Source organism: Etheostoma spectabile, chromosome 2, assembly GCF_008692095.1.
Source record: "Etheostoma spectabile isolate EspeVRDwgs_2016 chromosome 2, UIUC_Espe_1.0, whole genome shotgun sequence".
Taxonomy (NCBI): Eukaryota; Metazoa; Chordata; class Actinopteri; order Perciformes; family Percidae; genus Etheostoma; species Etheostoma spectabile.
The window spans coordinates 16,242,576-16,251,178 of NC_045734.1; the positions used below are offsets into that span (position 1 = coordinate 16,242,576).

At 38.0% G+C, this 8,603-nt stretch overlaps 1 protein-coding gene across 3 annotated transcripts in view; it reads right to left on the minus strand.

Annotated features, from left to right (window-relative positions):
- atf7ip (activating transcription factor 7 interacting protein) overlaps positions 1-2,255 on the minus strand; it is a 30,890-nt gene extending 28,635 nt beyond the window's left edge. For all 3 annotated transcript variants that reach the window (XM_032500722.1, XM_032500712.1, XM_032500697.1), the window contains exon 1: positions 1,655-2,255. The gene's annotated coding sequence lies outside the window, so the exon portion shown is untranslated. The remainder of the gene's footprint in view (positions 1-1,654) is intronic.
- Positions 2,256-8,603: the final 6,348 nt, after the last annotated feature.

Sequence of the window (8,603 nt, forward strand, 5' to 3'; positions counted from 1 at the left end):
TCCTCTTCAGCAAAAAAAAAAAAAACACGTGTAATGAATTACAAGTGCACCATGTGAGCACTGCCACTGGGTGAAAGTGGGGGAGGTGAAACTAGAGAAAGGGTTTTACCATGATCGCAAAAGCAAAAAGCAAACTGGAAAACAGCTCACTCTGAATGAAATTACTCCTATTATTTATTTATTTGTACAAACATCATGAATATGATGAAACAGTTTAATCATGCAGACTGCCAAATTTTCCAAACTGTGGCTGATTTATGGTTCATAGAGCACTTAGTTGGTCACTTATCTGTACATCACTTCACCTTAATCAAAAATGATGCATGTCTCTATTGAAAACCCACAGGAAGGCGCAAAAAGGAAAAACTGCTAAACTCTGGTATTACCATTGACATTAAGCCACACCCACATCCTAGGACAGTGTGGTGCATGGAAAATTACTAGGCTGTACCACTTTAGACCAAGAGGGGGGTTTAACTGCACAATGTAGGAAATGCAGCAGCTTCCTCTTCACTTTAGCCCATTTTTCTGTGCTATTTAAGCTTTATCTAGTACTGATTTGCTATTTAGAGATATTCTCTAATAATCAGCATTAAAGCATAGGAGTTTTAAAAAGAGGTCACCAACTCCTCACTGAAACTCTACCAAGGGCAACAATTAAAGTGCCAAAGCTAAAACATTATTTTTCTATTACACACAATACTAATTATCTCAAGGTAGACAACTTCTTATCAAAATGTCTTCCTTTTTGCCCCTCCTTCAAACGGTCACCTCCGGAGTATGAAGTACGTTTGCTTCTGGTGTAGCACCAATTCACCATAGTTGCTTCGCTTCACTGACTTGGTAGGGTTTACAACTTCAGTGAGGTACAAATACATCCAAGACACAATTGTAATTTCCAGTTGCTAAATGGAAGAGTCACTTAATTATAATAAAAAGTAATTTTATTTTACTTGCATCAGACAATGGTGTGAGGGCATATCATACTTGAATGAACTATGGAACCAACTGGGTCACTTATTTTCTTTTTCTTCATGTAATTGTGTGTGAATTTGTGTACATGCTTCAGTCAAGTTACCACTGCTTAACAACAGGGAGGGTTTTACCATTTAAGAGCAACAATGTGAAAATGCGTGTTCCTTTTTTACATAAACAAACAAAAAAAAAGGACACAAACATGTGTAATTGGAAAAAGTCCCCATAATGTAATATTTAATGTAATATCAATCAGAAGTCATAAATCTTATTAAAGCAATTTACGCAATTGCAAAACTCGCGGGACAACTTTCACAAAAATGAAAACTTTAGAAAAACGCCAGTTGTAATGTTTTTAAATAAAAACATTTTACTGTTAAAGTTAAAAGAAAAATGTTGCAGTAATTACAATTTCATTGGGGTATTATCTAGGAAGCTAATATCATTCCAACGCCCGCTACAATCTCAACATGTAGCTAGCTATGGCTCACTGTAAACTGTGCCACCCACAGAGCAAAAAATATTTTTTGTAATTCATGATCAAATGTTTTTATTCATAAGCCCAAGTTTCAATGAGTCTACCATCTATCAGCATTAAATATAAAAGGCAAGTGGGAGCTGCCTGGCTAGCATGCTAACCATGGATGCTAACGTTATTTGCAATACCCTCGCGACTCACCGATTCTTTGCGTCGCCAAGCGATGTTCCCGCGATTTCCAGTCTCGGTCTGTAGGGTTGTCTGTAGACTGTCTCCGCCTCCTGCCGCTGTCGAAATCTTTCTGACCCTGTTGTGTAAGTTGCAACCGTTGCGGTCAGGATGTGAAATGAGTCCACCGGTTTGAGCACTCACCGGTTAAACTACCGTTAGTGAGCTGTGCCACAACAACTGAGTAGTTGTGCTTTTGCGGACTCTACGACTGCTCGTCGCCTTTCGCTTACAAATAGACTCCTCCTCTTTTCGTGCACAAGAAATCCTCCATGACAATACGTCACCGTCGGTGGCGGTTGGTCGACAGATTCGGTTGCGTTGACCAACCTATACATTAGTTTAATTCGTTCTCCGTTTTTTTAAGTCGCTCTTCTGTCGGCGGTGTTTAAGTCGGTAGCTAAAGCCGGCAAGGTAGGTATGCTCAGCTCCAGAACGTAATAGATCGGTTTGTATGGATGGTCTGGCCGGACGGACACAAGTGTGTTTTAGAGCAGTAGTACATCTGCTTTGAGGAACTGCAGTGGGGTTCAAACAAGCTCACAGAGCCGACAGTTGGAACAGGGGACAACAGGGAGCAGACCATTCGCAAGGAGAGGGAGGGGTTTGGGATTTGACCAGAGGGGGAGGGATTATATGGTGAAGGAGGAGTCAGTTAAACAACATTCTGGAAAATGTCTGTAAACTTAACTACAGACCATAGTGTCATTGTAGTTTATACAGGAGTGTAGGGTGTGTTTTAGTTGTACTGTAAGTGCTCAAGTAGCCTATCCAGCATTTCAGTGAACCTGCTCTATGATTTCTTTTGGATTCTCACAAGACAAGAAAACAAGGACAAATGTTTTTATTTATAGCTTTCAAAAAAATGTAATTAACATGTCTCCAGTTTTGAGCTCTCCTCTGACATTATACAGTAGACTACCATAGTCACTGTCAGCCATTTTGTCAACTCACTGGGAAACTTGTAGTTCCCCAGGAAGCCAGCAGAGGGCAAGTTATAGTGATGTTCTAATCATCAGCATCGAGTAGTTTTTGTCCACATGGATAAACCCTTTCTCCTCCTGTAGTCTGTATCATAGCTAGTCCCCTTGCAGGTTGTATGGCCATACTCCAAAATCCGCGTGATGTGGAGTATGAGTTTGTAGCTGTGCTGTTCTCTCACACACACTTGCACGTCAGAGAAGGACTGCAGTGCTAGTCTAAAAGAAAGCTTTCAGGTTAGGCATGTCTCTTTTGTTATCTAGGCTACACTGTAACATAGAGTCACTACATTGACATGGAATTGACATGTATCAATATGACTGATCCGTTATGTTTAGGGAACACTGTATGCAGAGGATTTATAATACAACTGGACTGGCTATAATACCCTGTGTTAAATCTAGCAGTAAACAATGATAAACAAACAAATGTGGCAATGATCAAAGAATTCGCGCATACATTTCTGCGCAAAAAGGGAAATAAATCCACACAAAATTGCATTATTTCGATTTTTATTGTTTACTTTTTATACTGTAATACTGCAGTCTTATTGCAAGTTGAGCAACTGTTGAGCACATGAGCTACGTAATTACCTTGTTTTTGTTTTGTTTGGATTTTTTGCCTTTATTTGTAAGCTTAGACTAAAAATAGAAATGAAAAATGTGGAGAGAAAAAGGTAGTGTTGCATTTTGCTCAACATTTGCTTTTATTGGCCATTTAACTGTGGAAATAGAAAAAAGTGAAAGCGAAGCTAAACAAAAAAAAAAATTCTATGCAGAATTGCCTTTAACCCCAACATGATAAATCCGCCAAAAAGTACCAAATGAGTCAGACAAACCACAACATACTAGCCGGTGCTAGTCAGCCACAGATAGTCACAGTGTGTTACTCAATAAAAGCAGATTTAAGAGAAAACTACAAAAAGTTCCCCATCAAGACACCTGAGGGCGTAATAGTTCAATCATTTGAACAATGATGGAACAATAGTGACAGCTAAGAAAGAGAAACATTTCTATGAATGTTGTCTGGCTCATTTCAAGTAAGGCCAGCACCCACCTCCACTGCATAGCTGTAAAATAACACTGAAAAATTATGTGGCACCATTATATTTACAACATTACAACAAACAAAACTGACATTAGCTCTGCCCGCTAACACTGTACAAGGTGTAAACATGTTTTAAATTTTGAAGTTTCATTTACAAATTTCTATTCAGTTTTTTTTAAACAATCTCAATAAAGAGCATACCTTTTGTACAATATTTAAATTTAAGTAAAACACCAATTTTTTCCACATAAAGACACTGATCAGACAGAGCGTGTCTTAGCAGCCTGGGGCGGCTATTTATAATTGTTTAAAATGAGAGTAAAGCATTTTGCTTACTGCTTTTGTGTTTTTGAGTGTCCCGCATTTTTCAGCTCTATGGACCTTGCGTTTTTTCAGGAACGCCCTGAATGGCTCAAGCTGAAAACACTTCAACTCAATAGCAGAAAAGTGCCCAAGGTCATTTACTTCACCCAAAAAAGAACAGTTGGCTGAGGATGGGTGATTCGGTGGTTGTCTAGCAAGAATAACAAAAAGCAACTGGCATTGCTCTTTCAGTGCGCCTAGCGTTTTGCCACCTGCAAATGCAATCTGGCGGATTGTGAAATATGTAGTGCTCCTTTAAAAGTGAATAGAACTAGCCTTAACTCAAAAACATGGCTCTCCACATTTGCATCAAACCATCATCATCTAATCATCAAACCATGGATCAGGCAGGCTAAATGCTGGAAAGCTAGTGTGGATGTAAACTAGACAACCTGGCTGGAAATGAGTGTATATGGGCTGATTTGGGAAATTGGAAGCATGTGAGTAAGTGCAGTGGGAAGGTCAGGTGAGGTGAATGTGGGAAAGGGGCGTTATTCTAAGCAAGTTCTGCCATAGGAAGCAGCTCAATTGGTTGGGGTTAGACATTGACCTTGAGTGGTTAAGGTGAGGATAGCCGATTGGTCAGGGGATAGGACAAATCGGGTTACGTTACGTCACGTAAGCATGGATACCTGGCCAAAAGTACTGTGTGAATGGGTGAACGGGTCTTGCCTAGAAGTTGGGTGGGTTCCATAATAATTCGGGAAAGGCCAGAAGGGACATCCTGGATCCAAAATAACAGGGGAAGTTTTATGGCAGAGTAAACAGAGCAACTGAATAAATAGGAGTTGGCAGGAGCTGTAAAATAAACATGGATTGTAGGTCTTAAGTTGATTTGTGTGTAGTTGTGCCACCTTCTGAGCAGTAAGTGTAATTTTTCTTAAGTAAGTAACCAGGTAAGGTTTGAACTAGTCAAAAGTCTCACCATGCTTGGCCCTTAATGTTATGAGTAATAACAATGTCTCACTTTGGTAAAATCTTATTACCAAATTGAGACATTTATGAATCGTATTTAACAAACATGTTATAAGATCATACTTTTATTCTGTCTTGTATGAGATTACAAAAAGGAAAAAAAATTGTCTTTCAGACAGGAGCAATCTCCCATTGTTCACAAAAAGCCGATTCGTGTTATTACTGCGATTGCTACAAGCTAGAAAAAGAAAGAAGATTACCATTAAATAGAAACGGTGCGTAGACTCTAAAACCAGTAGCTGTCATTTATTCTTCAAATTTTAAATTGGGTAGGGACGATGTTTTTCTGTCTGTGTAAATTCAACTGTTAAATGTTTACAAACACTTTGCAAATAATGTGTTATTGCTCTGTTAGGGCATATTAAAATTACATTGAGCATGCATAGGAGGGAGCTACATTTAATTATTTATTTTAATAGTCTGAGAAAGTGACTCATTGGTGAATGTATCTATCAAAACTTGATGTAATCTTTTTAATTTAGCCAGAGCAAAGAAATGCCGTAGCATTTTTTAACGCGTTAACTCCATCCACAAGTAGGAGTAAATCCAAAATCCTGTATGATGCATGGGCAGTTGTGCAGAAGAACCTGGTTAACTTTTCTCGTTTGGCACAACTCTTATTCAGTGTGACTCTTGTTCCATGTGCATTGCCTGAGCCAGAGAATGAGTCATTTATGAGTACAAACCCACACTGAGGCATAAAGAAACTGAGGCTGAGAGACACAGAGCCAACCTTCCATGTCAGGTTTTTGCTCTGTCAGACTGCGCTAAAATATTCTCCTTCTTTCTGGTTTTCATCTCTCTGTAGCACGAATTTGTGTTTTGGTTATTCCTAAATTTGTCTATGCTTTGCTTGTTTGTTGGATAGTAATGTAATGTCAGTAATGTAGTTTAGTGATGAGCATCATCAGCAACATTTCAGGACTGAAATGGCCGAAGGTACGTTTGGGACAGCTATTTAGCTTGTATGATTGTTGAACGTAACAGAGTTGTTTATTCATTAGACTAAAAAAGCCAGGGATTTAGTTTGCTAGTGGCGGCAATGGGTTATTTAAAAGAACCGGTCTTCTCATCACTAGTAAAAAATATACAACCTTTAAGCGACAAGACTCAACACCTCTGGATTGTTGGACAACAAGGCATCACAGATTTACAACATCCTGCAAACAGCAACGATCGAGATAAGGAGATTCCTCATATTAAAATACAATTTCAGTGAAATGCAATCTTCAAGATCTCCAAAACTAGTCAAGATAGAAAGACCAACTCACAACCCAGTATGAACTGTGAGTCCCACTTGTGACATCCCCCCCACCATTGGACATCATAACTCACATCTATGTAGCCCGTCACCCACAGACTAGCTAGCACTAACGTTAATCCCACTGGGAACTCTGATAAAATCTACTAAAATTTAGTTTCTATTTTGTCTAAGGACAATTAATATAATGTATCAGCATGTGTGTGTAAATAACAATGTGTTTGCCCTATAATTAGACCTATATTTAATTTCTTTTTAAGCTAGGAAGAGGACGGCAGTACCGGCATGAATCCAGCATCTATATTAATGCTAACATCGTTCTGCATATTTTGCTCTTAAACCGCTTAAGCTACTATCAAGCATGCAAAATTAGAAATCATACAATTGTATTTGTCAATACAATTGCAATTTGTCCTATTTTGATTAAAAGAGTTACAGCATTCAGATGTTGAACCAGCCTGTCCATGGACAGGAGGGGACTGACTCTGGCCCCTGGGCAATCCCTGTGAATGGCCTGAATGCACTTTTGGGCAATCAGACCAAAACTTAAAAATAATCCTTTATCTATGAAAGCTCTGTGGCTCTTTTGTTTGCTCTTTAACTTGTGTCTTCTTGCCCTTTTGCTATGATGGGTGGAAGGTTGCACTCTGTGATCAGGAACAGCAAGAGTTAAAGTTAAGAATCAAAAGTATGAGAGTCTAAACTATGAGCTCTCTTTGAATTTCAACATTTCAAATTCGGACTGGAAGACTTATTCATCGGATCTAGATTTCACCCAAGCACATCTACCTCAATTCTCCATGAAAAGCCACCCTAGGGAGCAAGTAAATATATCTACATTCTACCTTCGTCTACTTGCTGAAACCATTGTGCTTTCATAATTTGTGTCTTCAGTTGGCAGAATTTAGATGTTGTACTGTAGATTTGACTTCCTACTTCTCAGTTATCTCACTTGTTTATCAGGTAACTAAAACCAACCACACAACAGATAACTGCATCATTCATTTTAGTCATTTATAGCCATTGTGTGCCAGTTTCCCCTTTTTCCTCGTGTCTTGTTTGGGAAATGTAATTGTTGTTTGCAGCTGTAAATGTAATAAGTGGGTATGTAACGTGATGGGGTTTTGTGTTCTTGCATCTCAGTCCCTTAACCTTAAAGGGCCTATGCCCTTGCAAATTCATAATTAGGATTAATAACAATCATAATCTAATTCAAGGATTATTTCCCCATTACAGTACATATGTTAATCTGAGTTAAGTCATCAGACAAATAATTTCATGTTGGGAGTTTTTGCACAGTACTAATTCATTATTTCCGCTAACATTAACTTTTAAAGTACATACATTTCTACATGAAGCTACCTTCCTGATATGTGATTTTACTAGGCTAGCTAACAAAAGCTAGCTTCATGGCATTTTTCTACTCAGTTACCAGTGGTGAAAAGCAACTAAGTACATTAACTCAAGTAGTACTTAAGTACAAATTTGAGGTAGGCTATACTTGTAGCATACTTTACTTGATTAATTTTTATTTTCAGCTATACTATGTTTAACTTAATCTCAGAGGCAAATATTTTCCTTTTTACTCCACTACATTTATCTGACAGCTTTAGTTAATAGTTATATTGCAGATGCAGGTTAACAATGCAAAATCCAATCAATAAATAAATTGGGATGTTATTATATATCAGTAAGGATTTATTGGTCCCAGGGGGGAAATTCCCAAGACACTCAGATAAATAAAAATTAACTCCACATTTACCAGCCGCAACATAAAAGCAAACACATTAAAACATTTATAATTATATATTCAAAATTCATTTGTTTATCAAAACAGGACTACCATTTCATCTTTTTTTACTATTCTAGAATTTGCAGGTCTGATTAGAAGTGTTGAATAAGCTGCCGAAAGAGAAGCTTGTAGCCTACTTCTAAACAAATTTATAGCACCTAATATGGAACCCTGTGGCACACCTTAAGACAGAAAAGCAGTTAACAGAAACAGACAGATGTAAAACCCACTGGCAGATCTTTTCAGAAATACTCCACTGCCTATGCTTTTTTATTAGAATGTATTGATCAACTGCACAGAAAACTGTTTTATAGGACTATATTCAAGGAGATTTTTATATATATACATATATATAAAAAGTCCATTTTCTTTGCATTCCCATTGAATTCTACAGTTTTCCTTGTAGGTGATGAGCCTGCCACTCACACAAACAGAAACGAATGCATTATCCTTCACACCAGCTAGTGAACCCTTTGTTTGTGGTGAAGAGCTTTTATACATTA